Below are 5627 nucleotides of genomic sequence, written 5' to 3'. Positions count from 1 at the left end.
TGAAAATATACTTTGGTGTCCCTGTGACCAAAGTAATGTGTTATCATGCTAACATGTCCCAGTTATCACTAAAAACTATGTGTAGCAAAAGCTGTTGGGAATGTTTTTAGCTTAAGTACTGGACAAATAAATATAGATTAATGAGTTATTGCAAATAAACTTAAGGGGAATGACAGGATTTCACCACAGAAATTGAAAGACTGCTTGCATGTTCATTCAGGACCATCAAAAAGTATAAAGGTTTTTAAAAATACAAACAATATAACAAAATGTATGATGCAATTAAATGTAGCTTAGCAGTGAATGCAATACATACAAAAAAGAAAAAGAAATCACAAAGAGAAGGGAGTGTTTTTTCAGGAGAAACTGTTCTGTCCTGATAAGGGGCTGCTCCCTCCATCAAAGGAGATTAAAACACATAATACAGTCATATTTCAAAGTGGGAGGAAGCAATCCATTTGGTGATTAAAACCGAGGTATAAAAGGTGAACGAGGTCTTGCTGTAGTAGCTGGAGGGTCGCAGGTTGGGGGTTGCGGTTGGGGGTCTAACAGGTAAATGGGAGAGAACATAGTTGTGGTCTGGGCATGCTTGATCCCGTCAGGCGGAGGATGCGGGTACCAGTAGGCATGAGAGGAGATCAGAGAGCCTGCTGGATGTTATCTCGTTCTTTCCATACCATACCTGCAGGCCGGTCGAATCACCTGAGGCAGCAGCCAATCATCTTCCGTGTCTCTCCACTCGCAGAAACTTCAGGATTTAATTTTTCCTTCAGCATTTAAGCGTAACCGCGCCATGTCTTCTTTGACTCTTAAGTTAAAGAAAATCATTGTATCTCTATAATTGTGTGAATTTGTCTCAGGACCTCTTAAAAAAACATCTGGTTGTTAACACGTCTAAAATTTAGGTAAACACAACCTCAAATGAACAACAGAAGTAACATATTACACTGTGTCGTTATGCAGAATCAATGCATGAAAAAATAAATCAAGGGTGTGCTGCTAATCATATGACCTTGGTTAAGGTATCATCAGTTCTGGAGCATTCAGGTGTTTGTTAGCACAACACAATAAGGGCAGGCATCAGCAATTGGCTTAAAGAAGCATTTGGTGCCAGTAATAAGGCCATTTCCAAACAATTTGAAGTCCAAAATTCTCCAGCAAGAAAAATTTTTCATCCACAAGTGGAAAAAAAAATCAAAACGGCTGCAAGTCTTCTCAGGAGTGGACATCCCAGTGAACAAGCCCCAAGGTCAGACTGTGCAATACTCAGAAACTGCAAAAAAGCCAAGAGCTACATCTGAGATTCTACTGGCCCCAGTTAGCAAGTTTAATGTTAAAGTTCATGACAGCACAATTAGAAAAAGGCTGAATAAATGTGGCTTGTTTGGAAGGCTTGCCAACAGAAAGGCTCTTGTCTTTGAAAAGAACATGGCAGCACAGCTTAACTATAAAAGAAAGTTGGCTTAAAGTGGGAGGAGCTAAAACAGCTCGTTTCAGAAAGAAGAGGAACTGGGGAGCTGCACAAAGGCCCAGTAGAAGATAAATAAGGATTACTTGGAACGCTGACTCATGTAAAGGTATTCTAGTCCAAGAATAAAACTACCATCATTTATATGATGTGGGGGTTTTTTTATTTAACCTTTATTTATACAGGTAGTCCACTGGGGCTCAATGTCTCATTTACAAGAGAGACCTGTTTCAGAAAACCATATTAAAATATATAGTGCTTTCTGGACCCAAAAGCAGTCACTGAAAGAAACAGGAACAAAGGGGAAATATTTATTCTGACTGATATGAGCCAATAAGTAAAACTACCAAAGACCCCACAAGGAACAGGCAGGGAACTCCAGTAACAAACAGAAATAATATCAGACAAAAAGAAACACACGCGTGAGCTAATTAAGGAGTGAGAATACAGCTGGGGAAACAATGCACAGGTGAATAGAATCCATATAACGAGACAAGGGGGTAAGTAAAAAATAAATACAGAGGACAAGAGACAAAAGATCAGTAGTAGGTCTTTGTTTGCTGATGATGGTGTGTTATGGAAAAAAGGAAGGCAAATAAATATGGTGGTTGAGTGGGGATTTGACTGGGGATTCAGGTTTTTGGTGGAAAAGACAAAAATGATGTTCTTTACAAAAAGAAAAGAAAAGTGAGTGAGACTTTGACATTGAAACTGTATGACGAGGTAATTGGGAAAGTGAGCTCTTTTAAGTACTTAGGTGTTGTGTTTGATTCAAGACTGACATGGAGGGAGCATATTGACCAGATTGAAACCAAATGCAAAAAAGTTATTAATGTTATGAGGTGTGTAGCTGGGAGGGGTTGGGGAGTGAGCTCTTATGCTTTGAAAAGACTTTACCAGGCATTAATTAGATCGGTCTTCGATTATGGGTGTGTGGCATATGGTTCAGCAGCTCCTTCTGTGTTGAGACGTTTGGATGTTCTTCAATCGGAAGCCCTTAGAGCAGGGCTGCCCAATCCCAGTCCTCGAGAGCTACTATCCTGCAGCTTTTAGATGCATCCCTACTCCAACACAGCTGAATCAAATGGTTTGATTACCTCTTCAGCTTGCCATCATGTTTGGCAAAGGCCTGATAACAAGCCATTCATTTGATTCGGGTTCACCCGAAAGACAAAACGCCAAAACACAAACTTAACAATGTGGTGTATGCTGTACAGTGCAGCGAGGAATGCTCAGACCTCTACATTGGAGAGACCAAACAGCCACTTCACAAGCGCATGGCACAACACAGAAGAGCCACCTCCACAGGACAAGACTCAGCAGTCCATCTGCATCTGAAGGATAAAGGACACTCTTTCGAGGATGCCAATGTTCACATTTTGGACAGAGAGGACAGATGGTTTGTAAGAGGAGTGAAAGAAGCCATCTATGTCCACTGTGAGCGACCATCTTTGAACAGAGGTGGGGGTTTACGACACCAACTCTCTGCCATCTATAATCCAGTTTTGAGATCCTTTCCCAGACGCCTTAACGCCCACTCACATCCTGGGCCATCTGATCTCAGGAATTCGCATGATAGGGTGGGGCCAGGTTTCACAATGAACACACCCGAAACTCTGGCTGATTGGGACCCACGCCCAGTTTCACACCTTGGCTCAGGCGATTAGAGGATCATCAGGGGGTCCTTTTGTCCCTCTGTGGGGGGTCACTCCCACTAGGTTTATATCTGGGACTCTCCACCATTTGACCTTAGAACTAAAGAAGCTTCTCGGATGAGAGGTGAAACGTCTTCAAGCAACTTAAAGAAGTCCAGACGCTTTTCTTTCCAAGCTCCTTTGACTACGATGACCTGGATGACTGAGAACCTTCACAGACAAGAAGTCAGAAGGATCATTTTGGAAAGGTGGGGAATCAGTGGGCTAAGGAGTGTCAAGTGTATGAACTTAAAATATGTCCTGCAGTAGTGTTCCCTGTGGTTCCTTCATGGTTATTCGCGACCCCTCCTGTGGACTGGTACTTGCTGGATCTGAAGAGAAAATTGAAAGGAAGAGTCTATCTTGTTTCAGCATTTCATTTTCACAGCTTGAATGAATACCCTGAGTGTATTCATGTGTTCACGGATGGTGCTAAAAGTCCAGATACTGGAATTACAGGGTTTGGAAACAGTTCCGTCAAAAAATATTGAAATAAACAGACGCCCTTCGGATGGACTGGCAGTGTACACGGTTGAAATGGTAGCAATTTTGGTAGCATTGAAATGGGTAGAGTGTTCAAAAATCAGGCAGGTGGTAGTATGTTCTGACTCGGCAGCTGTTCTTTAAAGTCTACAATCATTTTGTTCGAAGACAAGGCAGGGTATGCTGTATACTATTCTGGAGACTATAAGCAGAATTAAGTGTTGTGGTAGCAATATTGGCTTTCTTTGGGTGCGAGATCATGTAGGAATGAGTGGAAATGAAAAGGTGGATAGGTTGGCAAAAGGAGCGTTGACTAAAAATAGGACTGAGATGGAAATTAAAAGCAGCGGATCTGAAGCAAAAGGTATTGTTTGGAGGCAAGTTGTTCAGGAGTGGCAGAAGCGGTGGGATTCAGGGAGTAAGGGCAAGCAATTGTATCATAAGGAGGTGGCAAGGTGTCGGTTGTATAGGGGTAATAGGAGAGAAGAGGTGGTCATTACCAGGCTTAGACTGGGACATTGTGCATTAAATAAAACACTACAGATGATAGGAGAACATGAGACGGGGCTTTGTGGAGTGTGCCAGGAGGAGGAGATGGTAGAGCATGTAATACTGCGGTGCAAGGGTTATGATGTGGAGAGGAAAGTTCTGCAGAATAGATTGAAGGAGCGGGGAATTGGGAATTTAATCTGAAGAGTGTGTTGGAGGGTAGTAGGGCACAGGTGAGGGAACTGGTAGGGTTTCTGAAGGATATAGGTGTTTATGAAAGAGTGTAGGGTCTTTTTTTTTTTCTTTTTTCTTTTTTCTTTTTTTTGTATTGTTTTTTTGGAAACAGATTTTAAGCTCACTGTCTGACCCATACTCCGGAACAGTAGGAGGCGGTAATGCTCCTTTACGTTGGTTGCCAACCGCCGTTAAACACGAAGAAGAAAAGCTCAGTAGTGAAAAACAAAAATTGATGAATGGTGACATTACGTTTGCTGCAGTAAGGTATTACCATTGTAGTTGTAATATTTCAGTTTCTGAGGGATCGGTATAAGTGTTATTGATAGTAGGAATACTGAAAACAAGATTCCTCATATGTTGTGTTTATTTGATTAACAATTCGCCCACCCTCTTTTTTTTCTTTTCTTTTTTTTTTACTTTGAGTGCCACAATCAGGTAAATCTCCATTTACAGTTTTACAACAACTTTCTTTTGCAAATTAAAAAAAGAAAAAGGTTGTGGCTAAAGGGATACAGGACTGACATTGGAGGGTTTTTATTTTGAATGTAAACTCTCTGGCCAATGCATTGGGTATACCTGTTTAACCGCTTGTTAACAAAAGTATCTAATCAGAAAATGACATGGCAGCAGCTGCTTTTATGCAGACATGGTCAAGAAGAGCTGCTGAAGTTCAAACTGAGCATCACAGTGGGGAAGAAAGATGACTTAAGTGACTTTGAACTTGGCATGGTAATTGCTGTCAGACATACTGGTCTGAATATTCCAGAAACTGCTATCCAGGGTTTTCAGAGAATGCTTCAAAAAGAAAAAAAATCGAAGAATAGCCAAACTATTTGGAGCTGATAAGAAGGCAATGGTAATTCAAATAATTACTTGTTACAACCAAGGTATGCAGGAAAACATCTCTGAACGCACAATATGTTGAACTCCTCAGCAGCTGGGATACAGCAGCGGAAGACCACGCCTGGTGCCACTCCTGTCAGCTAAAAACAGGAAACTGCGGCTTCTTGATGTACACTCACACACCACGTCATTAATTACTCCGTACTAGTACTGGGTTATATTGTTTCTATCTAAATCAGTTGTTTTATTTCTATTCTGGATTATTATTATTTTTTAGTTGTATAAATCATTTTAATATAAGTATTTCAGTGGAACAAAAATTGTTTGGGGAAAAGGTATGACAATACAAACACAAAATGTATTGAAAACGGAAGATTCAGACATGTAGACATTATATTCTAAACATCATATCA

Source organism: Astatotilapia calliptera, chromosome 2, assembly GCF_964374335.1.
Source record: "Astatotilapia calliptera chromosome 2, fAstCal68.1, whole genome shotgun sequence".
Lineage (NCBI taxonomy): Eukaryota > Metazoa > Chordata > Actinopteri > Cichliformes > Cichlidae > Astatotilapia > Astatotilapia calliptera.
This window is presented reverse-complemented; position numbering follows the sequence as displayed.